The sequence below is a fragment of the Pogoniulus pusillus genome, chromosome 18 (genome assembly GCF_015220805.1).
Source record: "Pogoniulus pusillus isolate bPogPus1 chromosome 18, bPogPus1.pri, whole genome shotgun sequence".
NCBI classification, from domain to species: Eukaryota; Metazoa; Chordata; class Aves; order Piciformes; family Lybiidae; genus Pogoniulus; species Pogoniulus pusillus.
In genome coordinates this window covers 13,008,298-13,035,660 of record NC_087281.1, presented here as the reverse complement: position 1 = coordinate 13,035,660, position 27,363 = coordinate 13,008,298, and the positions used below count along the sequence as shown (strand labels likewise).

The window sequence follows — 27,363 nt, the reverse complement described above, 5'->3', positions numbered from 1 at the left end:
TGGCTACAACTGCCTGAAGGGAGGCTGTAGCCAGGTGGAGGTTGGTCTCTTCTGCCAGACAACCAGCAACAAAACAAGGGGACACAGTCTCAAGTTGTGCCTGGATGTTAGGAGGAAGTTCTTCCCAGAGAGAGTGATTGGCACTGGAATGGGCTGCCCAGGGAGGTGGTGGAGTTGCCATCCCTGGAGGTGTCCAAGAAAAGACTGGATGAGGCACTTAGTGCCATGGGCTAGTTGACTGGCCAGGGCTGGGTGCTAGGTTAGACTGGCTGATCTTGGAGGTGTCTTCCAACCTGGTTGATTCTATGATTCTATCATTCTATCATTCTATGAAAATCAAAACTCCAGAGGAAAATCTTTTAAAATTAACTGAGTCACACTGGCTTTTTAAAATTCATAAACTGAAGCAATTCTGATAAATACTTAGCACAAGACATGAAAGAAATGCTTTATATAAGGTGAAATAAATGATTCCAGGTGCCATTATATCCATAAGGACCCTTCAGTTCCAAGCCAGTAACTACTGCTGTACACATCTGATCCTTCATGTATTTTCTACCTGCACTGCAGCCCAGCGGCATCGCTGACCAAACTGCATGTAGAGCAGAGCCAGATGCAAGCTGACTGTCATCATCTTAGACCTCATTTTCCAAATTCATTCAGCTCTCAGGCGTGCATGCAATGGGAGCTCCATGTCAGAAGGGGTCACCCTGCCACCTGTGGATGACCCAAACTGGTCAGGGACATACTTGTGGGACTGTTGTTGTGGGTGACCAAGACTGAGACACGGACCACCACGAGGGACTGTGACCATCAGAGAAACTAGAAGGAAGCACAAAGAAGAGAAGACAAACACTAAGATTGTCAGACAACCAAAGGAACCCCAGTGAGAAGCAGACTAAAACCATTGCATACATGCCTCAAACCTATGGGGTTATTCACAGCAAAACCTCAGGGGGGTGAGACTAGAAAGGATGGAGGTATTTGACTGAAGTTGTTCCTGAGGAAGAATAAAGAAAGCAGATTGCCTAAGTGTTTGTTTAAGTTTTCCTGTGTTTTTTTCCCCTCAGTATCCAAATCAGTGATTAGAAGCTTGTGTTAAGGGCCAGTAAACTGAGCTGAGACTACTTTGTCAGTAATACCACATCACTTGGCATTTTCCTCCTTTATATCTTTCTGACTTCTACAAATAATCTTCTAGACACTTCCCTGCTGATATCAGAAGACTAGTTTATCAGCAGACCCATCAGCCTTTCTACCTTCTCTTGCATTTCATCACCACCTGCATTTATTTTGTTCTACCTAACCTGATTAGCTCAGCCTTGTGAGAGCCCATGCTTCCAGCTAACGGAAGATAAAGTCACAGCAGGGGTCTGGGAAGCAAAGAGCACCTGGACATGCTCAACAGAAGAAGATTGCTCCATCTTTCTGGCCATGTTGTGAACCCAGCCATCTCAACAAAGAACAGGGCAGCCTATGGCTTCCAGTTTGGTGACAGACAAGCCAATGGAGCCCAGTAGAAATTTCAGCATGATGCTTTCTGATGAACTGAGCTGGACGGCTCAAGTAATATGAACAGTATGAAACATAAACAGGAAGGAATCATAGAATCATAGAATCAACCAGGTTGGAAGAGACCTCCAAGATCATTCAGTCCAACCTAGCACCCAGCCCTAGACAATCAACTAGACCATGGCACTAAGTGCCTCAAACAGGATTTTTTTCAACACCTCCAGGGACAGTGACTCCACCACCTCCCTGGGCAGCCCATTCCAATGCCAATCACTCTCTCTGCCAACAACTTCATCCTAGCATCCAGCCTAGACCTCCCCCAGCACAACTTGAGTCTGTGTCCCCTTGTTCTGTTGCTGGTTGCCTGGCAGAAGAGACCAACCCCCACCTGGCTACAACCTTCCTTCAGGTAGTTGTAGACAGCAGTTTGCAATATTCTGTTTGCCTGTGGGATCTCTTTTTTTACAACTGACATCAGCAGATTAGACTCATGCAGACCTTAAGAAACTACTGAACAACATTCTGGCCCTTCTCCTCTGAAAGTATTTGATAGCTTTACCCTGAATAGGTTTGAATGTTCAGACATGCTCTTTATTTCCCATTTGAATTTATCTGCCCACCCCTTCCATTACAGCTTGCCCACCACTCAGTATTCAGAAACTGAGGGGGGGTCACATTGTATAAATGTAGCATGGTCACCTTGCTGGTTAGGTAGCACTACACTGTACTGTTGTTATTCAGACAAAAGACAGAACAAGCAAGAAGCAGTGTATTTGAATAAAGGGAAGGAATACATTTCACCAGTAAGTAGAAGGCCACCATAAGTCTTATATATTAATCACATACTGGTTGAGATCAAATTTGAAACCTGCTTGGGATCTAAATAGTGTACCAATGTTATACTGGTTTTTACACTCAGCCAAGAGTTTCATCCTTACAGTCTCTGCCCTTGATAAAAAGTGGACCTCTCCTGTGAAAGGTTGCAAGTTCTCCCTGCCTAGTGAGGGTGGTAGGTGCCCAGCCCTGCCAGGATCTTCATTAAAAGACAGAGAAACAAGAGGAGAGCTGCTGAGTCTGTCCAGTAGTGCGATCTGCTGAAAGATATGAGGAGCCTGAGGGTAAGGAGATGCTGAGAGAGCCAAGAAAACTCCTAGGGAGTGGTCAAGCTAAACTAACAAAATTCTTTCCCATGCACATGCCTAATACTTAAGATAATAAAAACACCTTTTGGGGACTACTAAGTCATGGGAAAGCCAAACAAAAGCTGTTTTGGATTTTCTTTACTCAGCAGCTCAGGAATATCAGACATTCTGCTGCATGAACTGGAGATTTAAATGCTGCACACTTCCAAAGAGCATGGTTTTAAAAGGGATTTTCATTTGCTAAGAGTGGATGTGCTTCTGCAGTGTTCACAGCAATGGTGCATTTATGCCCACTGATGGAGCAGAGTGATGTTTCTCCTAGAGCTGATGGAACTGCCTCTCTTGCACACTGCTTCAGCCCAGTATGGATTCCCTTATGAACAGCTTTCTCATAAAGGAAGCAGCTCAGCAATGGCCCAGCCAATCTCTCCATGCAAAGAAATTCTGGGATTGCAGCACTTTACACAGTTAAACAAAGCAGCTTCTAAATTTTGCACTGAATTCTGCTACATTTTGGTGGGCTATCTCTGGGCTCTTTGTCCATACTTCCTGCAGCACTGCAGCCAAAGCTGGACCTCACAGCCATTGCAGTGGGCAGCCCTAGCCCTGGGGTGGGCTGCACAGTTTGGTCAGCTCTGAATAACAATATCTGATCTTGCAGCAATGGACAGACAAAGCACTGTGATGAACAGAAGGACTTCCAGATGAAAATCTAAACGTGCTTTCAGAATCACTGGGGAAGGGTGCTCATCAGAAAGGCATTCTGTAGAGAAAATGTGTTCTTTCCCTCTTGTTTGGCTCAGCAGCACATTTTGCCTGATAGTAAGAGTCAGGCAGAAGTCTCCAGGCATTGCTTTTGCTTAATGCAAACACATGCTGATTCCTTGAAAGGCACCATGATTTTGCTGATTGCAGCTTAGAATCATAGAATCATAGAGTTGGAAGAGACCTCCAAGATCAGCCAGTCCAACCTAGCACCCAACTCTAGACAATCAACTGGACCATGGCACTAAGTGCCTCAGCCAGGCTTTTCTTCAACACCTCCAGGGATGGTGACTCCACCACCTCCCTGGGCAGCCCATTCCAATGCCAATCACTCTCTCTGACAACAACTTCCTCCTAACATCCAGCCTAGACCTCCCCTGGCACAACTTGAGACTGTGTCCCCTTGTTCTGTTGCTGGTTGCCTGGCAGAAGAGACCAACACCCACCTGGCTACAGCCTCCCTTCAGGTAGTTGTAGACAGCAATGAGGTCCCCCCTGAGCCTCCTCTTCTCCAGGCTGCACACCCCCAGCTCCCTCAGCCTCTCCTCACAGGGCTCTGCTCCAGGCTACTCACCAATTTTGTCGCCTTTCTCTGGACATGTGGAGACATCTTAAGGAGACAGGTAGGGAGTGACAGCTGGAAGCTTTGCTCTCTATCTGCCCACTGAATAGGATAAAGCTCTGAGGCCACAGGTGCTTGGGGGCAGAGGGCCATGAAGAGCAGGTTCATCTTGCATGCTACTTAGTCTTTTGTTTTGTGGAGTGCTGTGAACGCTGCAAGATAGACTTTGCTTCTGCTTTCACCTGTGGGAACAGAATCAAACATGATGGGGAACATGATGCAGAGACATCTGAAAGTGTTAATTCAAGTTTGGTACAGTGTAAACATCACTGAACTGCCAGACTTGTAGGACATCTGAGCACTGCTGCAAATGGCCAAGCTTGGTCTATCAAAGCTCGGGAATCCTTCCATCACGGTGAAGGTAGCATATCAATCTCCCCACCTCCAGCTTTGCTCCATTCCCCCTAGTCCTGTCACTCCCTGAGAGCCTGAAAAGTCCCTCCCCAGCTTTTTTGTAGCCCCCCTTCAGAAACTGGAAGGCCACAAGAAGGTCACCTGGGAGCCTCCTCCAGACTGAACAGCCCCAACTCTTTCAGCCTGTCCTCATAGAGGTGCTCCAGCCCTCTGAGCATCCTCATGGCCCTCCATGCATTCACTTACTGATGGACCCACAATTACTAAACCCTGCCATGATAAGTTGTCCTCAGCACCATTTTGCTTTCCTTGATCTCACTTTCTTTCAACAAAAACCTTGTGGTGGAACCCAAAAGTACCACCTTGTGGTAAATAAGCAGGCTGGTTCAGCATGAATAGGGGCACTGGGGGCAGCAGACTAATGTTGTGGTGCTATTATTCCATGCAGTAAGCTGCCAGCACAGAAGAAGAGAGAAAGGAGGCTTGAGAAAGACAGACAGTCATTTCATGACGTTAGGTCAGCTGGTGTTCCACTTGTCCCAGGTGTCAACCTCCCACGGGAGAGCCTGGATAAGATTGTCTGCATGCTCTGGCCTAAGAGACTGAAAGAAGTTGCACTTAAGACATGCAATGCTAAGACCATTCATCACCCAAGATATGGAAAATTCACTTTTGGGTCAGAATATAGCTTTGTTCTATTGGCAAAACTCCCTGAAGTATGAACCTCCCAGCCCTCACACAAAAGTGTTCTGGTTTCAGAGGGGTGGGCAAAGGCGGTGGGGTGAGGGGGAAGGCGGAGATCAGGGCTGGCTATTGTGTTGAAAGGATTTGTTTCTGTCTCATAAAGTATGCAAGAATGTTCCCATGCTCTGCTTGGACCAGCCCCCAGCAGCATGCTTTGCACATTAGCAGCTGATGCTGGAATGTGGCGTTCCCAGGGCAACTGTTAACCCCACATTGAACACAGCCAGCGCCCCCCTCCTCCTTTCCCCCTGACATTGTGCGGGCCCTGGCTGAAGGCTGCTTTGTTGGATGATGTAATGCCATGTATGCAAACTAAGCCAGGGGCACAAACAGGCACTTGGAAACTGTTCCCTCACTTCAAAGGGCTGACTCCCACTGAGGCTGCCTCGCTCAAGCCTGGAGTTTCACTGCATATTTCACCTGCTCTCCCACCCTGCCATTACTGCCATAGTGATAGTCCTGGCAGAAACGTGGCAGGGAGTTTTGCAGTGGACAGGACTCGAGTGTTGCTCTCAGTATGCTAGCCTACCTTGCTCATCCACTGGTTCCCAGCTGGACACCTGGAATGTAGTTGGGAGGCTTTCTTCAGGATATTTTTCTTTCTTGATTATTGAGTAGGTGACTGAAAAGTGCTACACAATAAGAAAGGAGAATTGTCCTCCCAGATCTATATTCTGGCTATGGACACAGCTGAATCCTTACCCCTGTCTTCAATAATTCATTCTACAACACTGCATCATCAAGAGATATGGCTTTGTGTTGATTAGAGGCTTAGGCTTCAGGGAGCCATTATTTGATGTAGAACTAAAGCTAAGTAGTGAAAAAAAACCAACATTACTCTTGTCCCTGAAGCCTTGCTGGGTTCTACAGGTAATGAACACTGAGAGGAGAATTGGAGGTTTACCACCAGCATAAAGAAAGATAAAACAATATTATTGTTACATGTAAAAACCACTTACTAGATGTCTGTACAAATTCAGTTAAATATAGTGCAGAAATAGAACACATCAGGGCACTGCAAGGACTAATCGATTCCTTATCAACACCTGCATTCAATGACAATCTCAGCATCAGGCCATTCACAGGGCAGATTGACTGAGAAACAACAGGAATATGCTTGTTCCATGAGCTTAGTTTCTGTCCTGAACAAGAAAGTGGCAGAGGTATTTCAGAAACAAAAAGCAAGTGGAAAGTATGCAGTGCTCAAAACAATCTTCACCTTGCTGTTCAGTTGTGCAACAGCAAACCAATATTTAACTCCAATAAGGACTGAGAAAACTCCTGCCTGGGAACCAAAGGTATCCCAGTTTCACATCTGTTTGCAGAATGCTGGGTGCTTTAATACTGACATCTTAGAATCATAGAATGAGCCAGGTTGGGAAAGACCTCCAAGCTCATGCAATCCAACCTGTCACCCAGCCCTGGCAATCAACTACACCATGGCACTGAGTGCCTCAGACAGGCTTTTCTTGATCACCTCCACAAATGGTGACTCCACCACCTCCCTGGGCAGCCCATTCCAATGCCAATCACTCTTTCTGCCAACAACTTCCTCCTAACATCCAGCCTAGACCTCCCCCAGCACAACTTGAGACTGTGTCTCCTTGTTCTGTTGCTGGTTGCCTGGCAGAAGAGACCAACCTCACCTGTCTACAGCTTCCCTTCAGGTCGTTGTAGCCAGCAATGAGGTCTGCCCTGAGCCTCCTCTTTTCCAGGATAAACACCCCCAGCTCACTCAGCCTCTCCTGACAGGGCTGTGCTCCAGGCCTCTCAGCATCTTTGTCACCCTTCTCTGGACATGTTCCAGTATCTTGCCCTAGTACATTTTGGCCCAGTTTTCCAAAAACATTTAGGGAATTGGAGGGTGCATGTATGCAGCAGTGAGGTAAATGTCTAATACATTTTGGTACCAGCACACATTGTCAAATTATTTCAGATGTTCACTGTAGAGCTTCTGACAGGCAGGCAAGTCCAGTGCAGCAGCAATGTTTCACGGTATTATCAAGGTTGGAAGAGACCTCACAGATCATCAAGTCCAACCCTTTACCACAGAGCTCAAGGCCAGACCATGGCACCAAGTGCAACATCCAATCTTGCCTTGAACAGCCCCAGGGACGGCGACTCCACCACCTCCCTGGGCAGCCCATTCCAGTGTCCAATGACTCTCTCAGTGAAGAACTTTGTTGTTGGTGACAAAACTGGGACAAGAAGCTGATGGATGCACATGAAAGAATCTTCTTCATTTCAGAAAGGCCAGACCCAAGGTTGCTCCCCAGCCTCAGCTCCCATGAGGGAAGTTGATTTCATGGCCACACAGTGCTTCTGATGGGAGTGAAAATTGAATTACAGTGTTCTTTGTAGCAAAGACAAAATTAAATTATATGAAACAATAAACAAATAACATGCTTGAAAGCCAAGAAATTCAAAGATACAGTTAGAACAACTTTATAATGGGAAATATAGATTAATATAAAGCATAGCCTTAATGTGTACCCACCAAAATTAAAGCAGGAGGGCTTCTGCTTCAGTTATCCAGTTCCATAAAAATGAAGCTGAGTAGAGAAACTTCCTGACCTGAGATCCAATTCTGCTTCCCTTCAGCTGTACAAAGCTCCCATTACTTTCAGTGGGAACAGCTTAGCAGTTCAAGTAGTGTGAATGGATGCATTATAATGTCAGTAATAACAAATGCCATGCACATTCCATGATTAGCTAGAAAAATGATTCTAGGGTTAAACAGGCATGTCTCATTCAGATGCACGTCACTGAGCCGGGTCCACCACCTAGGTACTGCATGCCTTTTTTCCCTTCTCCTATTGCTAAACATGCTAATCCCACACAGCAACCAAACATCCTTATTGCAGGCTTGTCCAAAAATTATGCAGAGACAATTAGCCTCATTGAAAAAGGTATCAAAGACCTCACAGTATCATCCATCTGTCCCTCTGTGCGCACGCACACAGAGAGGCATCCAAGGGATTTTAAACATAGCTAGAGACAGTGTTTTCATTAGTTCCCTCTGAATGGCAGTGACTTCATGCATTAAAACCTCCGCACTTCCCCCTGTGGTGTAATGCCTGTGCCCTGAGATGAATGGCTTTGCTGCAGCTTTCTGCCCTGAAAGGCTTGGAGAGAGATACTCGCCAGTCCCAAGGGAGATTGCAGCTGAACGTGTCCCATTATGACCATGCCAGCAGCATCTATTGGTTGCCAAAAGCAGATGATAGCATCCCCATCAAAATAAACACGAGGATAAACAGAGCACCTCAAAGTGGGCTGGCATAGAAACCAGGAAAGGGGAATTTAGTGCAATGTCACTGGTTTAGTTTCTGCTGGGGTATAAGTAGTCAAAAACAGTAGGATCTTGTACTTCCAGATTGCTTTACTAATACAAACAGCCACGACGCTCCTGAGAAGTAGTAATCACATCCTTTGTCAATCTCCTTTATGCTATAAAGGTAAGAAAAAGAGGCACAAGGTGTGCTTCAACACAGTGTTTCCCAAATGTCACTCTCAGAATGTGAGTACAGACAGACAAAAAAAGAGACAAGTGGATTCAATAAGGATCCAGCTGTTTGCAGGAAAGTCTGTAAGTAGTCTGCTGTGGCTGTAAGATTTCTGAAATAGAATCATAGAATCATAGAACCATAGAATCAGCCAGGTTGGAAGACACCTCCAAGATCATCCAGTCCAACCTAGCACACAGCCCTGTCCAATCAACTAGACCATGGCACTAAGTGCCTCAGCCAGGCTTTTCTTCAACACCTCCAGGGATGGCAACTCCACCACCTCCCTGGGCAGCCCATTCCAATGCAAATCACTCTCTCTGGGAAGAACTTCCTCCTAACATCCAGCCTATATCTCCCCTGATACAACTTGAGACTGTCCCCTTGTTCTGTTGCTGGTTGCCTGGAAGAAGAGACCAACCCCCACCTGGCTACAGCCTCCCTTCAGGTAGTTGTAGACAGCAATGAGGTCACCCCTGAGCCTCCTCTTCTCCAGGCTGCACACCCCCAGCTCCCTCAGCCTCTCCTCACAGGGCTGTGTTCCAGGACTCTCACCAGCTTTGTTGCCCTTCTCTGGACACATTCAATCAACCAGGTTGAAAGAGATGATATTATTAAAGGAGTGCTCTTTCTTCAGATGCATATTGTGTGTGCTCTGGTACTGGTTTTTATGACCACAGTGCATATATTCTGTGACCTGTGGTAATTTTCTTGTTCATAAGTGTTCAGTGAATATTTATTACTAATAAATGCTATGATTCAGTTGTGAAAGAATATCTGAACCACTGTGAAGTGATACTGAGTGAAGCATTGCACCAAATGGGATACAAAGTGGCTTCACACTTGGCCTTACAAAGAACTTGTCAACAGAGACATGAAAAAAATCTCACAACCCTAACTTTTGTTGGGAGGCTTGGTAAAGTAGCCACAGCTCCACCAAGCTATGTAAGCTGAGTGCTTGGAAGCAGCTGATAACTTCCTGCAAATCTGATGAAGATCCTCTGGGCCCAAGAGCTCAGTCACTTTCTACAGCTGTGTAAACTCTTACTGCTCCTAAAAGCACTTTTCTGGACCACTGAGAATGAAACTATTTCAGTGCTGCAACTCTTCAGACTAGGATCTTTCACAGAATGTATCAACAGCCTGATCAGAGATTGATGGCCATAAATAGAAGCACAGCCTTTCTAAAACCTTAGCTCTTTCAGTCTGCTCAAAAAGATAAGATCAAACTTTCCCAAACTCCTTTAATGAAAACATTTACACATACCCAAATAATTCAAAGAATATCATCCTCCCTGTAAGAGCTCCACGGGAAAACTTTTTCTAAGACTGAATTAAAAGCAGCTGATGAAGAAGCTGTGCACAGCCTTTAGGAATCCACTGTTTCAATGGTTAAACTACACACCATTTCCCAAAGATGGTGCTGCAGTCAAAGTGGAATCCATAGGTGGGCAGCAGGAACCAGGCAAAGTAACTGTTCTCCTAATAAAGAGTGATTACTGCCTTCAAACATAATGCTTTTGACAGGCTGGTCTAAACTCTTGTCGGGTCACAAGGTTAATCTTGCAGCAGCCATAGGCCCCCTCACTGCTGAGCGTGAACAATATGGTTAACATTTTTGGAATGGAGTTAAATTTCTTTGTCATTCCTTGCCTACACCTGACAGACACAGCCCTCTTCTCTGTTTCATAACCTGCCATCTGGAAGATAACAAATTCTTATCTAGCCTGTTGATCTTCTCTTCAATTGCTATGAATGTTTCCCACCACTGACAAAAAAAGACCAGAAAACAGAGTTAACCCACTTGAAATAAACTCTGAGCTTTCCTGAGGCTAATTCCTTCAGCTCCTAATGTGATTGGGAAAAAAAAAACCCAGGAATGTGTGACACAGCAAAGAGCTCTCAATACCAGCAGCATTCCTTTAGCTCATCACCCACAAACACCACAGCTCTCATTTCTGGGCTACTGACTAAACACAAATAAATCTTGACACTGTTTTTTGTTCACTATCACATCATATTTGGCTTCCTTTGTCAGTTTGTCCTCACGTAAAATGAAGAGTAGGTGAATACATAATGGATGATGCAACTTGGCTTACGTCCCACCAAAGAAGAGGTTGCACGTTGCTTGAGCACTTACTGTGGCAGTGCAATATTGACCTAGAGGATTAGTACAAACGACCACGTACTGATGATTCTGTAAGTCTTTATGTCCTGATGAAGACTTGTGTCACATGCAGAGGGAACTCTGTAAATCAAAGTATTGACACTCAGTAGAGACACCCCTTAACTTAGTCCTTGCAGTGATCTGCAAGGGTTATCTACAGTTCCAAGTCTTATCCAAATGTATACAGGGCTTAGCATATCTTTTTGGGATCAGGCAAGCTTCTCCTCCCCTAAACTGAAGGTGTCATAACCAGGGTTTCATATCCAAACCTCTCTCCTGTCCCACTTACAACTAACTAAAACAATTCCAAATCTTCCTTTCTGGCAGTACAGACCAAATACTTCAGGGTCAGATCTAAAAACACTGCGGTCCTATTTACCTGCCCAGATTCATTCACATCACTGAAGTCAGGCACCTACACAGTCATGCAGATCTGGACTATTGAAGGCTATTTGTGCTGCCAAATATTAGGCAAAGCAATCTGCACAGTCATGGGAGGGACAGAGGCCATCCAGGGCCAGTCACAGGCAAGTTGTTGGCTTGTTTTCTTTCTTACACTGTTTGATCCAGGGGAGGGGAAAAGAGAATGTATTCTAGGGAAGGCAGGAGTAGATGGAGCCTCAACATTCGAGGAGAGGAGAGGAGAGGAGAGGAGAGGAGAGGAGAGGAGAGGAGAGGAGAGGAGAGGAGAGGAGAGGAGAGGAGAGGAGAGGAGAGGAGAGGAGAGGAGAGGAGAGGAGAGGAGAGGAGAGGAGAGGAGAGGAGAGGAGAGGAGAGGAGAGGAGAGGAGAGGAGAGGAGAGGAGAGGAGAGGAGGGAAGAGAAAGGAAGGGAAGGGAAGGGAAGGGAAGGGAAGGGAAGGGAAGGGAAGGGAAGGGAAGGGAAGGGAAGGGAAGGGAAGGGAAGGGAAGGGAAGGGAAGGGAAGGGAAGGGAAGGGAAGGGAAGGGAAGGGAAGGGAAGGGAAGGGAAGGGAAGGGAAGGGAAGGGAAGGGAAGGGAAGGGAAGGGAAGGGAAGGGAAGGGAAGGGAAGGGAAGGGAAGGGAAGGGAAGGGACAGTATGAAAAGTTTGAGAATTCTCCCTGCTAAGTAACATCTCTATTTCCTCTATTAAGAACACAGGCCAATCTCCTAGCTGTAGCTACCCTAGCTAATCCACTCCCACTCTCCTACTTCACAACAGATCTAGCAAGCATGTAGTTGCCAAGATTCAGGCCTTTTTTTCCCCGTGTGTTAGGTGCCAATTGATATTTCAGTAAACCTGATTAAACAGTGGGTTTCCACTGTAAAGGTTGTTCACCACTGCATTATCTCCAGATGCAGTACCTCTGCCATCCCTACTCATATCTTGTTGGAGCAAGGAGGCTTCAATTCCACCAGGTCAGAGTGATAAAAATAGTTAATCTTTTTTCCCCACAGAATTAATCTTCTGAGGTTGGCCAAGTTGCATACATCCTGCAGCTGTATGATCATTAGGGTGCATCCCAAAGAAGCATCAGAAACATGCAGCAGAGAGAGGAAAAGGAGCAAAGCACTCCTTTTGGCTGGACCAGCTTAGCTGTAACCTGAAACCATACCATAAATAAGGTGCCTTAAACACAGATAGCAGGAATTTGCCCCCTTGCCACCCAGGAGCAATGCTTAGACCACATGGTAGCAACATGATCAGCAGTGAGCCATGCTATCCATTTGCCTCCTCAGCAGGTCATAGCACAGTCTCAAGTTGTGCTGGGGGAGGCATAGGCTGGATGTTAGGAGGAAGTTGTTGGCAGAGAGAGTGATTGGCATTGGAATGGGCTGCCCAGGGAGGTGGTGGAGTTGCCATCCCTGGAGGTGTTCAAGAACAGACTGGCTGAGGCACTTAGTGCCATGGTGTAGTTGACTGGACAAGGCTGGGTGCTAGGTTGGACTGGATGATGTTGGAGATCTCTTCCAACCTGGTTGATTCCATGAATCTGTTCTACGATTCTAAGAGAGGAGGTGGATATCTTTCTCATGGGGGGGGAAACAAGCAAACAAACACAAAACCCAACCAACACTCAAAATTTGAACTAGAAGATTAAAAACGATCAGCAAAAGTAACATTTTTTCATGGCATTAGAGAAAACTGCTCACCTTCTGAAGTTCATACATATATTTTGGAAGCAACTTCAGGTGAACTAGGCTGATGTGTGCTTCTCATCTTTACTTGATGTCTGATGACAAAAGGAGATAACCTTGGTATAGGTAGCATGATTTATTCAGAACTGAAGTCAGTGAGACATGTCTGCAATCATTGCAGATTAGTAACCACTGTGTGTACATTTTTTATTACTTTAGGCTTTTCTCCACTTCCTACCCTCATCTCCAGCGTTTACTTCACCTTTGTCTGTCTTGCAGTAATGTCTTTTCTAAAGGACAGAAACCAAACCCATCAAGGATTATATTTCACAGCCACATTCTTTATTTATAAGGGGGTTTCAGTGCTCAAGACTTTTTATACTTATAAAATACCTAATTTCTTTTTATGACTTGATGAAACGTTTATAATGTGATGAAATAGCTTTTAATTAAGGAGTACTTTAACAAGGAGAGTTAGAGCAGACATTTTAATACCTGTAGACAGCCCCTTAGAAGCTATTGCTTGATATAAGCTTCCAAATGAACTCTGAGCTTTTCCAGGAATAAGTAAATTTTCCTTCCTGGAGCATGACAGGTTGAAACATGCAGCTCAAACTGAATCATTTTCTTTAAGCACTGAAAAGCTCACCATCCCTTCCAGAGCCAAAGCTAAACTACAAATAGACAACAGCTATTGTTACAGGCAATGAAGCTTCTGGCCAGAACACCAACACTTGAGTAGAGACAGAGGTATAGCTCGAAGGCAGAGGGGGCTGTGTGGAGAACTTCTAATCCTGACCCTCATCTTCAGAGGCAAGAGCAAAATCTGACCTGATCCACCATAGGACACTCTCCTGACTGCTTAGAAGGCATTTACCAGAGATAAGGGGAGCCTCTTTTATTCTTTCACTTCAAAATATGTTCTCTAGAAGGAAAAAACAAACAAACCCCAAAGCAGTATTTCAGGCACTTTTCCTAATGTCACCTCCTGTATTGACATGCATCATAGTGATCTCCCTTGGCATTGCATGTGAGCTGGGAATTTATGAACCCTTTGCTCAGCACCCAAGTAATATCAGCAGATCGAGGGAGGTGATTCTCCCCTCTGCTCTGCTGAGACCCCACTTGGAGTACTGCATCCAGTTCTGGAGCCCCCAACACAAGAAGGATGTGGACACGCTGGAGCATGCCCAGAGAAGGGCCACAGGGATGCTCAGAGCAGCTCTGCTATGAGGACAGGCTGAAAGAGTTGGGGCTGTTCAGTGTGGAGAAGAGGAGGTTGTGAGGTGACCTTCTTGTAGCCTAACTACATGTGGAATGCATAAGGTGCTAATATGAATTCCCTGCTGGTATCTCAGTAATGTCACTCCTATGTGCCCTGTCAAATGTAGTAGGTCTGTAAGAGCTCTTCCTCAATGAGCTCTGTAGGAGTTTACTACTGTAATGACACAGGAGTTGTCAAGTAGTTCTAGATATGTGTTTATTTCCGCTCTGATTAGAATGACTTTCCTATTTTTTTTCATTTTTACTTGTCAAGGATTAGGGCATAGGTCTATAATGATGTTAAGTGACTTAGTGTTACTGAAAGATTCTATTTCTCTGTTTTGCCTTAGAATTCAAATTAAGCTTATGACTTCAGAAAATGCAGTGCCATGGAGACTCTGCCAAGGTTAAGGGTTACAGGCTCTGTGCTCCAGGGCCAAAATTGATTTATCAATCCATTTTCCCTACCCACATTCCCAACACAGTTCTCTGACTACCTGAAGGTGCATCTGTTTTAACAGGAAATGAAAAAAAACTTATCGAGGAAGCACCTCAGGATCCTCTGCAGCGAAAGATTCACTGTGTGCATAAGGCAACAACCACAGAAGGGTGTCCTGTGGCCTCTCAGTCACATGGCACCTCCTTGGCACAGCAGCTATACCTCAATTACCCGCAAGCAGTTTATGGCTCCAAGCCTGTACCTTCAGCTCATTTGCAGCATAAAGTGAGTGATGATCATCACAAGCACTTGAGGTTTAGGTACTGTAAAGTGGTGCCTCCAACCTCATCAATTACATCTATACCGTGTACACAGCTTTTGGTATAGTAATGACTGTTTATGAGTAATAATATAATAAGTACTACTATTAGTATATAAGGCAATGTGCATCTTTGTAAGCACTTTTTAATTCCTGGCCTGCTACTGTAGATAAATTTGATACCTTACAGGTAAAACAAAAAAATCCCTCTCCCAGAGCTCAAAATTAAACCTGATTTTGCAAGGTCCTAATCATGAAAGCCATAGAATGATGAATAATTCCACTAAAACTATCAATGATTTTCTAGGAATGAGTCAATAGTCAGGAAAATCAAGCTCTGGCATGCACTGAAAACAAGAAAGCAAGATTTTGCTTCAGCATGTACGCTAACAGAAAGCAAACTATTATTATTGCATGTGTAATGCCTGTTTTGACTGTATACACAACGACAAATATTACACAAGGCAACTATTACTCAGGCAACAGATGGATCATGTTTGGAAAGTCTCCCTAACACGTGCAGCTGGTTAAATCTGACAGGTTTAAGCTGAGAATGCAAAGTGTTGCAAATAAGTTTTCAGCCAGGACAGTCATGGGTTTTGTTGCTTTTTCTTTTTCTATTTCTCTCTTTTTTTCTTTATTTTTCTTTTTTTTTCCTTTCTTTTTTATTCTTTTTTCTTTTTCTTTTTTCCCTTTTTCTTTCTCTCTTTTCCCTTTCTTTTTTATTCTTTTTCATCCCTTTTCTTTCTTTCTTTCCCTTTTCTTTCTTTTTTCTTTCTTTTTCTTTCTCTTTTTCCTTTCTTTTTTATTCTTTTTCTTTTTCTTTCTTTTTTCTTTCTTTCTTATTCTTTTTCTTTCTCTTTCTTTTTAATTCTTTTCCATTCATCTTTCTTTTTTCCTTTTTATTTTTCTCTTTTTCATTCTTTTTCTTTCTTTTTCTCTTTTTTCTTTCTCTCTTTTATTCTTTTTCATTTTCTTTCTCGTTTTATTTTTTCTTTTTCTCTTTTTTTCTTTCTCTTTCTCTTTTTCTTTCTCTTTTTATTTTTTCTTCTTATTTTTTCTTCTTATTTTTTCCTTTTTTTCTTTCTCTTTTCCTTTTTCTTTATTTTTCGTTTTCATTTTCTTTTTCTCTTTCTCTTTTCTACTTTTTAGGGCTCACTGACTGTCAGTTTAGTGCAGCCACTGCTAGTTCAAACTTTCTTTAGGATTAATTTCATGCCTTTCTTTCTGTTAATATCCCTGAGATCAGTTCTTTCTCTAATGAATAGCTGGCCTATTCTTCTTTGATTTGCCATTGATTTCGCCTGCTTATCTCTCAACGCTCTGCCTGTAGATTAAATGCTAGACACAAGAATGCTTCAAATTTCTGACTTCTGAGTCATCCTCTCGTGACTTGAACAGCTTGAAGCCAGCTCCTGCTCCCGGAGATCATTAGCGAAAACTCCTTTTGTTTCTAGACTCTACAAACAATTTGTCTCCAAGCTTAGGTGCTGCCTGTGAATTAGGTAATAAATACTAGCAACAAAACTATTTCTTTTATGCATCGCTAGAGTTATTGTAAGCAACGGAAAGGGATACTTTTCCGAGAGTGTGAAGGCAAACCCTAGCTTTTAATTTTGCACAGAGATTCTGGTTTTGTCTACATGCAATGCAGACAAGACCATGAATGAGCAAAGACATCTGCTTGTGCACACTTTTACTTTTGCATGGGGTCTCCCTGACTTTGGCAGAACTCTGCATGAGATGGAGGCTTACAAAAGGAGCTCAGTTTTCTGGATTTTCTGAATCTTGAAACTGGTTGATGAGAATTCTTCCACAAATCCCCCTCTCCGACTTTCACATCAGAGAGCAAGCTGAATGAAATTGCTTATCTGCACTGCAAGAAGAAGAGCTGGAGTTGATGCTTTGAAAACGTGCTGTGGCATTTCCCTGGAACAGAGTTATCTTCAATCTCCAACACTTTGATGTCTACTTTGAAAACAAACAGGCTAATGCTATCTCAATTTCCCTGCAGTTCTGATGTTTCTCAAAATAAAGCTTGTTTTCTCTAGGATGACACACAAGGTCTGCCAATCCTAGGAGACCAGCTATGCTATGATAGTTACTATACTTCTAATTAAGGTAATCATACCTGACATACTATACTGTATTCCATTCTGACCATGGTTAGACTAGGAGCATCAGCTGCACACAACTCACACTTTTCTTACCCTCCTACTCACGATCTCTGGGAAGAAAACACAGCTCTAAGGTGAGAACCTTCATGTTTCTGGTGGGAAACATGAGGACAGCTGGTTAACAGTGTGCTGTGAATCTTATCCCTCTTTCAACAGCCTAGATGTGGTCACAGAAATGAAATCCACAAGTTTTCTAAGTAGCTATACCATTTTCAAATGATCCAGAATCCTAGAAGCCTGCAGCAACTGTTCAGAGCTGTCTGCTAACATTTCAAGTACTCCACTAGCTGTCAGAGCATGACAGAAAGTCTTACTGTTGAACAGAGCACTATGCTGGTTCTGCAGCAGGCTTCATACATGGTATTGGGCAGGTTAAATAAAAAATAAAGTAAAATAACAACAACAGAGCACACACTTAGGCACCAGATTCTCTATCCTTGTATTGAATTCCACAATCCATCCTGAGAAAGTGAAATGTAGGCGATGATATTGCAAGATGCTGATTCCGGCACTGGTTGGATGACTTCATGAGACAATGTAATTCACTAACATGACAGATCACGTTGCCAGTAAAAAAAATATGGAATTTTCTGTCTCTTGAGCAAGTTTGACCAATTTAGCATTCTGAAGTGCTCTAGCACTACCACAAGGGAAGCGCCACAGTCATGAGCAAATGGAATAATGGAGAAACGCTGAAGTTGAAAGGAGTAAAAAGGAGAGGGCAGTGAGATCTTTTTCTGGGCGATGCCATGGCAGCTCAGCTATCGTGACACACATCAGGCGCCTCAAAGCTGCGTTAGGAACAGATGGCACGCTGAGAGTTAACTGTAAAGCAGCCTGGGCTTACCGATAGGACATGCCGCGACAGACTTAACCTTGGCCACCAGGGGGCTCCTCTGTTCATCTAGGACTCAGCGTCCTGGCACCACTCCTGAACGGAGGTGCCTACACATTTGCTCAGGTAGCAAGTTGCCAGTATTTTCTCTCAGAGGACTATTGTGGGAGCCCTCGTGCTGACGGAGCAGCCTCGCTATTACAATCCATCTTGGAAGAGGCAGAGGCATGTTGTCATTCATGCTGCCAAAGCTGAGATTTTGCCCAGTACTGTGTCCAACCCAAAATGAAGAAAAACCTGGGAGCAGGGACGGGTGATCTGATGTCGTGCTTCCCTCACCCTCCTAGATGGCTACATCACACCAGCAAGTCAGGCTCACTTTTGTGGTCTGCGTAAATTTCAACTCTTCTCCAGCCAAGTAGTACAACACTGAGCCTTCCCACTTACTCCCCCGGCAGCTTGCTGCCATCCCGGTTCCCACATGGGCTGCACCTTCAGACACAGCTGGATGTACTGGGAAATCAAGCCACGTCCTACATGGGAGCAACTCTACAGAGCTTGAAGCTGACGTTTCCCTTATTTCTGAAAACACTGCATTACAAAGGAAGCTACAATGCAGAAGAGAAGGAGAGGCAGAAGACTTCCAACACGCAGGCAGCAGGTCCCCTCTGTCCCAAGCATGCTGCCTCCTGCACGTGAGGACTCCCAGACCCCCAGGTATGAGCCCGACTCTCCAATCGCATCTTTTCACACTTGGCATCACTTTCCCCTGCCCACATGCTCAGGGCAGAGTGCCCTGCACCGAGTTCTCGTGCCTCGCTGGGATCCACTCTTCGTAGAAACTTCACCACCGCAGGCTTCCGTGCTGCCGGTGCGCAGCACAGAGCACTCTGCCAAGAATACAATCGCCTCCCAAGGGAGAAAAAACTCCGCCAGCCCCCGCAGGCAGCCTCTTGTCACCGGCCCCCATGCGGGCTTCCCCTGCGCGCACACCGCCCGGCCCCCCTTGCCCTTCCGCACCGGTACTGGCCGCGACGCCCCGCAACGGCCGAGCGACGGCTCTCGCCGCCCCGCCCCACTCCCCTCCGTCCCGCCCACAGCCGTACCGCAGATTGACGGTGGCGCTCGCCAACCCGAGGCTGTGCCGCGGGCTGCCGCGCCCACTCCCTGCGCGTCTCTGCCAGTCCACTGGGGCGGCGGCGAGGCAGGGGTGGGGGAATCCCATGCGGGGCCGTCGGCGGCGTTAGTCGGGCAGACCCGGGAGGGGCGGGGCGGGCCCGGCCACGGGGGGCGTGTCTCGCCACGCCCGGCCTGCCCCCACCTACGTTCCTCCTCCAGGGCGCTAGCGTGTGCCCGACGCCTGCCCCGCCTGGGACGCTGCTGGGCTCGGCTGGGCTGGGCGGCCGCTGCATGCCGCACTGGCTGGGACAGCGGAGCCGCGCCACCTAGGTTACCCCGGTAAGTCAGAGGGCTCTGCCGTCGAAGCAGCGGTGCGGGGAGGTCCGACTGGGGCTTCTCTGGCAGCGGCGGGGCGGGCGCAGCCCCGGTGATCTGCCGAGTGACAAAGGACGCGGGACGAGTCCCGAATGGGGGGCGGGAGCGGCACCTGCCTGCCCCGGCGAGGGGAGCGGCCCCTTCGGACTCCGTAGGGTCGGTGCGGCTACAGGCGACGCTTGAACGGGGAGACTGGTGACGCTCCCGGCAGCGCCCCCCGCTCGGCCGGCCGGGTAGAGGCGAACGGGCTTGGAGGCGCTCCGAGAGGTGTTCAGTGCTCGCAGCGCTCCGAGAGGCTCTTCTTCAGTGCGTCTCTCGGTACATTAGTGTCTGCAGCAGTAGATTTACAACTTTGTCGGTAAAAGGAGTTCCGAATTTCGGCTGGAGTGCCACAGCAGTTTCTAGTTATATTACTGTATCGGATAATTTTGCCGTGAAAGCAGCGATGAGAGCAGGCTCATGCCGTGGGTGTTTGCAGGCTCGGAGCTGTAACTCCCAGAGGCAGCGAGGATGGGCAGGCAGTAGCTGGAAACGTGAGGGAATGGGGCTCTGGAAGAGCTTTGCCGTCGTCTTCTGGCACTGGTGCATCTTGCTGGTTCTAGAAGATAAGGTGATGCCGGAGTGCATTCCCTGTCTCAGCAACGCTACCAGTTGCAGGACGAGAGACCTCCGGCACAAGCATGGGCAGCTGTTCGTGTCCCAGAGGGCTCCGCTGAGGTGTAAGATGGCATAAGTCTGCAGTGCTCCCCAGCAGGCATTTGGTTGTTTGCCACCTGGCTGGCAGGTGCTGAGGAAGAGCGATGTGGCTGTGGCTGAATGGTGCGAGATGGCTTTGAAGCCAGCGCTGCGCAGCAGGTGCAGGTCCCAGTGTAATGTACCGTCTCAGGCAGGGTGAGTCGTGTGGGGTAGTAAGCCGAGCGCCTGGACATATGCCAGTGCCTACCACCACGCCGGAGGCAGCGGCAGGGGCGAAGGGCTGGAGTCATCCCACGGGTTGTTTGGGATGGTCCGACGATAGCGACAGACTTACTGTCTGCTGCCGTTGTACAGGAGGAAGGAGATGAGCGTTCCAGCAGGTGTATGTGCTTGGAAGAAGGGAGGGGTGTCAAAACGGGGTAAAAAAAAATCTCCGTACTTCATTGTTTCGTTACCTCTTGAGCTCTTCGCTCTTTCTTGGTAAACATGTACAGGGAAAAGCTCTGGGTTTCCTGTGCTGGGAAACTGTGGTCCTCTACATCGAGAGACGTTTCTCCTGCTGCTCAGCAGTGATGAGCTCTCAAGTTAACTCCCTGGTGGCATTTAAAATGCACATGTGGTTTTTTTCCCACCACACGAGGAAAATGTAATACGCTCTCTGAACCTTTTCCCTTCTTCAGAGAACTGCCACGATCTCCAAGCCTGGACAATAAACGTTTCAAAAACACAGGGCACTTTTCCAGAGAAAATAATAAAGCTAAATTTTTAACACCGATGGAAAAAAAAAGATCAAAACCTCGCAACAAAACAGCTAAAACAACTCTTTGGATGTTGCCTTCCCATTCATTTGTTTTGTTTTAATTTTGGGGGAGGGTGGGTTGTGTATTTAGTTTTGTTCCTGGAAAACTTGGAATGACAGCAGGATGCCATGGCATCACTCTGTTGTTTATTCCTCCCATTTAAGTGTGTCTTCTTCATCAAGCTGTTCTGTTGTCAGCACGGGTGTGTGTAGCTGCATTTCTCCTCTGAAATCAAAACTGGCTAAATGAGGAGAAAGTGAAATCCAAACTTTTTTCTTGCTGAGACCAGCTTAAAAGGGGGGAAAAAAAGGGAGAGGGCAGAAGCAAAAAAAAAAAGGGCAAGGCAAGTTTAAGCAAAAATACACCTGTCAAATCCTGTTGAAGAACGTGAGTTGTAGTGATTCTCTTCAGAGTCAAGCCAAAATATGGTTTGTGCTCTGTCAAGTTTTTCCAACTAGAGGTTTTTTATGGCTAACTAGATTCTTATATAAATACGTTAAATAGGTATAAACAACGATGAGAAATAAATTGGTGTTACCTTTTTTTCCCCTAACCCAGAATGTCCTATTAAAAAAAAAAAAAAAGAACCAAAAAACCCAACAGACAAACAAAAACATTTGCATGTGTCTCTTTTTTTTTTTTCATTTGAGTCTTTTCTGCTAGCAGTCTTTTTTTTTTTGGTATCAAGTAAGGGCTATGCCATTTCAGGTTTGGTTTTCAGGTAGGGGGTGATGTGGTGGTGTGTTTTTGTTTGGGTTTTCTTTTTTGCGTGCGTGTTTTTGTTTGCTTTTTGGTTGGGGGTCTCTTTGCTTGTTTGTTTTTTAATGCTGACCGTGCTTTAAAGCTACAGCCCTCTTTTCTGTTACCACACTGCAGGTAAGAATTGTATGAATCCAGGGGTTAACTGCATCAGTTAGCTTGTGCAGTAAAAGTTCTTGCCGTACTGTTCATTCAACACGTTAGGGTGTAAATTGCTTGCATGCTTACCGTGCTCTAGGGTTACGCTTGTTTTTCTTTGCAGGAAGCCTTGTGCCTACTGCACTGCTCCTCGATTGTCTTGCTGGTATTTAGTAGTGGCACCTTAACCATAGTGTGTGGTTAGTAGCAGAGTATCTGAAGAGGGCCTACAGAAAAGCTGGGGAAGGACTTTTTATGCTCTCGGGGAGTGACAGGACTAGGGGGAATGGAGCAAAGACAGAGGTGGGGAGATTCAGACTGGACGTGAGGAGGAAGTTGTTCAGCATGAGAGTGGTAAGATCCTGGCATGGGTTGCCCAGGGAGGTGGTCAAAGCCCCATCCCTAGAGACCAGGCTCGATGAGGCTGTGGCCAACCTGATCTAGGGTAGGGTGTCCCTGCCCATGGCAGGAGGGTTGGAACTAGCTGATCCTTGTGGTCCCTTCCAACCCTGACTGACTCTATGATTCTAAGTGAAAATGGTGATCTCAGCCCAAAAGAAGTCCATTGACAGGAAGACTTGGAGAATCACCACAGGAAGCAGTTTGCTTCTTCTTAAAGCACTTCTTATGCTTGCTTTTTCTTTTTGCTCATTTGCTTTGTTCTGGTTTTGTTCTGTTTCCTCTTTTTGCAGAAGTCAGCATCACCTCAAAAATGCAACGCTCTCTGTAAAGCTGTTTGGTATCTTTTTCTTAGCCACTTCTTGCCATTTCACTTTGTTGATGCGGATGTCTGGCAGTCTCTGAAGCTGTGTCTAATCATAACAGCCCTGCTCTTTGTGTTAATTTTGTCAAGGTATTGGTAGATTGGCATTTTGACACTTGTAATTGAGGCAAAGTGTGTTCCAGGTGGAGTTTTATGTATTCTTTCTGGAAGTCCATCCTCTTTATATAAATCAGCATTCCTTTCTGTTTTGAGTATGTCTGAGACCAGCTGTTCACTTCAGGGGGCAAAAGTTAGAAGGAAACTGTTGCAGAAGCTGCTTGGTTGATTCAAATGCCATGAGATCAGCAGCGGACTTTCTCCTTCCTCTGGGGAAGCAGCCAAGTTTGGTTTGTGAGGGGTTTTGTTGCTGTTGCTTTTTTATTACTAGTTTTTTTTGCTTGTTTTTTTTACTGGTAGAAAAGTTATTCCTCCTCAGGAGAGTTCTTTGCATGATATATTGGTAAAAGCATGTCTGTTCTTATTTGTCCTGCAAGTCCAGATATTGCTTGTGAAGTTATAATGATGCTTGATTTCTTTTTATTTTTACACGATTTCATAGTCTGCATACTTCTAAAACTGTTAAAATATCCTGCTGAGAATAGAATATGAAGGAAGAGTTTATTTGCATGATACAGAAAGATGCTTTTCTTTTGAGTTCTGGTAGAAAGAAGGTCTGGCTGCTCTCTCTCTGCTTCCTGACAGTTGCAGTGGCTTGGAAGGAAGCCTCAGTCTCTGATTTTAAATACCTTGCTGCAGTCATGCATCTGTACTCCACCTCTCCTGTCTCCCATAGATAAAAACCTAAACAATCTTAAGTACAGATCGCATTGCTTGGCTGAGAGAGCTGGGGGTGTGCAGCCTGGAGAAGAGGAGACTCAGGGGTGACCTCATTGCTGTCTACAACTACCTGAAGGGACATTGTAGCCAGGTGGGGGTTGGCCTCTTCTCCCAGGCAACCAGCAATAGAACAAGGGTACACAGTCTCAAGTTGTGCCGGGGTAGGTATAGCTGGATGTTAGGAGGAAGTCATTGGCAGAGGGAGTGATTTCCCATTGGAATGGGCTGCCCAGGGAGGTGGTGGAGCCACTGTCCCTGGAGGTCTTCAAGAAAAGCCTGGCTGAGGCACTTAGTGCCATGGTCTAGATGACAGGATAGGGCTGGGTGCTAGGTTGGACTGGATGATCTTGGAGGTCTCTTCCAACCTGGTTGATTCTATGATTCTAAGTGTGCAGGGCAAGTGCTGAAGCACCAAACTGAAGTGTCTTCTCTTGCTGTCCTTCCCACTGAGGTACCAAACTGGTGTTTTCCTCATTGATCTCTTTGCTCTGCATATGTATGGCTATGAATAAGCTTTCTGTAAGGGTCCATCTCTAAAGAGATACATCTGTGTATCTTACTTGCTGTAACTGAGTGGCTATGCAAGCATTTCACCTCCCTTAACCTTTACAAGTTTTCATGCAGTGCTGTCTTGGTCATCAGGCTGAGAGAACAGAACTTTGTGCTTCTGAGCAGGCTCTGTTCTCAGCTCCTTTATGCAAGGTGTAATGAACACTGAGGTGCAACTATACCTTGTCCTATAGTGTGCTGGGTCTTTCTTATGCTTCTGCATTTACCTATGCCAGTCACTACTGGTAGTTGCTACTTATTAATAGACTTCGTTGGGCTTGATTTATGAAGTATGAGGAAGCCCTATAAGCAATTGGTTGTCAATTATCAAGTCAAAGAATTAACCAGGTTGGAAGAGACTGCCAACATCATCCAGTCCAACCTAACACCCAGCCCTATCCAGTCAACTAGACCATGGCACTAAGTGCCTCAGACAGGATTTTCCTGAACACCTCCAGGGACAATGACTCCACCACCTCCCTGGGCAGCCCATTCCAATGCCAATCACTCTCTGCCAACAACTTCCTCCTAACATCCAGGCTGCACCTCCCCTGGCACAACTTGAGATTGTGTCCCCTTGTTCTGTTGCTGCTTGCCTGGCAGAAGAGACCAACCCCCACCTGGCTACAGCCTCCCTTCAGGTAGTTGTAGACATCAATGAGGTCACCCCTGAGCCTCCTCTGCTGCAGGCTGCACACCCCCAGCTCCCTCAGCCTCTCCTCACAGGGCTGTGTTCCAGGCCCCTCACCTGTTTTGTTGCCCTTCTCTGGACATGTTCCAGTACCTGAACATGTCTCTTGAATTGAGGGGCCCAGAACTGGACACAGGACTCAAGGTGTGGCCTGACCATTAATAGACTATGCAGAAGTAAACAAATTAACTGTAATGAGAAAATTGATGCCGTTAGTTGACATGATAGAGTCCATGCTACTCCTTTAACCAGTCATTGCTCTTCACATGTTGGCAAGAGAATGTTTGTCCTTCCAGGAAAAAGGCATGCTGGGAAGGAATGGCGTGCTGTACCTGCAGACTTACCTGCTTGGGTATTGTTTTAAAGCATGTGCATTGCTAACATTTGCATGTGCTTCTTGTAAAATAATGTTCTTTAAAAGTCTGCATGCTTTTAGGTACAAAAACCCAAGGGCAGTTTCTATCACTTGGAAGTGATGGAAAAGGGTAGTCCCTGTGAGATCTTTAGTTGAGAGTTTAGTACTTATTGTCTGTTTCTTTCAAAAGGCTTCCGATTTGGGTTTTGGTTTCAGGGAAAGACTAAGGACCAGGTGGTTCATTATGGGTTGTCCTCACAATGAACAAACTGCTGAAGAGGTTTTCTTAGTCCTCTGGGACAGTTGGGTGGACGTGTAGCAGCCATGTAGTGCTGCCACTATTGCCCTGCCACTGAGCTTCCTTGCACTGCAGGAGCATCTGCTTTGGAGCTCTGTCCTCAGCTAAGCCTTTTTACTCTCCTTGGGGACTGTAAGTAGCAGTAAGGCCTAATGTGTGCCCAAAAATGCGAGCAATTTTTACTTCTCCACCAGAGGAAGCTGCCATCTGTGGGTAGGAGAGTTGCCCCCTGTTGTTGAGCTTAAAATCTAGGACAGATGACAGAGTAGTACAGCAGCCTGGTCCCAGGTTGGGAGCAGGTGTCCTTGGGAAGTCTGAGAGATCCTTTCTTCTTAAGCACACTTGCCATCTTGTATGAACTCAAGCACGTTTCATGTCAAGCAGCACGAGTGACTGCTAAGACATGAGACAGGAAGGCTTCATGGCACAAAGGTGGAGTGTGGGCAGTCATGCCTCACTGAGTGCTGTGTGTGATCCTGTGGTGAATGCTAATGAGAAAGCATTTTTCTCTGTGCTGTTAAACTTGATGTCACCAGGGAGTGCTGCTTGTATAGGACGAAAGAAAAAAGGATGTTGGTTGTTTTCTAAGACCAGCAATCTTCCCAGTCTGTCCTTGAGGTGCAGGATGACAGCAAAGCCTGCTAGGGCTCCATAGCCCTGAGGTTTTTTGAGACCTCTCCCATAACACATTTTGAAAATCCTAAAGGAAATGTAGGAGCCAGGCCCACATATTATCCCTGCAAGAGGACTGCATGCATCTAACAGGTGATGCTAGGAGATGTAGAGAGTCCATGCAGTTGTGTCTGCAACATCCATGGACTAAAAGCCAGTTGTCTTCGATGCCAGTGTTGCATCTTGTCTTGTTAGCCCAGCTACATCACTTCTAGGATTCAGTCTGTCAGAGCACTCAAGTGGCTGGTAGGTGTCTTGGTACTGCTTATTTAATGATTTTGAATAAGGGCTTCCTACTAAGTAGTGCTCAGTTTCTGAAGGCAGGTTTGTGTTCTGTCCCAGAAGCAGGAGCGTGGACACCAAATGTAGTACCTTACCTCCTTGTGGTATACTTAGGGGTGTGTTGTGCTAGTCATGGAGTAGTGCTGAGGCAGATACATTTGAGAAGTCAGTGTGCTTCCAGAATTAACTGCAGCACACAGCCTAGTCGTCCTGGCTTTCGGTTGCATGTGTCACTTTTTACATCATCTGCAGCCATGCCATAAAGCTATGTAGCTTCAGCCTTGTTTTCTGCCCTGACAAGCAGCTTTTTTCCCCTCCTCTCCTGACTGGTGCATCTTTCCAGAGACATTTTCATCATCTCAGGGAATAGTCAAAGGAAATAGATGTTGCTGGGAAAAGCTTTCATTTACCATCATTGCATCTTTTACTTGCTCAGGCCTTTTATTACTCTATTTCAAAGACACTACTAGTGCCCTGAAGTATGCCTCTGTGGTAACAAAATGCCTGGAAGACGAGGGAAGCTCTCAGTTGTGAGGCTGTGCTTCAGCATGAGTATGAGCCCAAGTGTGGGTTGCTGCCAAAGTACGTGTGTTTCCAGGCAGTTGTCTGTCTGTCTTGCTGAAGGACTGACTTGATTAAAGCTGCTTAAGCTGATTGTGAAACTGCAGCCTAAGAGTCTCATTGTCTTAGAAGCCTAAGACATGTCTGGATAATGTTTGGAAAAATGGTAAGAGTCTTAATGTTGCCAGACAGTTTTTGATAGGACTCCATAGGGCCACTCTGGTACAGTGTCATCAGTGAGATGCTCAGTGTGCATGTTCTCTCCCTCTAGCAAAACCAGCTTTGCCAAGATATTTTGCTGCAATAAATCTTACAAAGCACTTTCCATGTGTTTTTGAGACGAACACAGACTTAGTGGTGCTTTTTTAGCTCGATTGAGAAAGATTTTTTTTCTGTTCTACTGCTTTGACTTGGTAGGTGATTGTTCATTCATCTATTTGCTTTATTCCCTTGAGATGTAATGGTGGCAGTACCTAGAGGCTGAAATCAGAATTAAGACTCAATCAGTTTGCTGATGTGTAAACCA

The 27,363-nt window shown here is 45.8% G+C and overlaps 1 protein-coding gene across 1 annotated transcript in view; it reads left to right on the top strand.

Annotated features, from left to right (window-relative positions):
- Positions 1–19,212: 19,212 nt before the first annotated feature.
- FRMD1 (FERM domain containing 1) overlaps positions 19,213–27,363 on the top strand; it is a 46,082-nt gene continuing 37,931 nt past the window's right edge. Inside the window, exon 1 of the mRNA XM_064158443.1 lies at positions 19,213–19,400. The gene's annotated coding sequence lies outside the window, so the exon portion shown is untranslated. The remainder of the gene's footprint in view (positions 19,401–27,363) is intronic.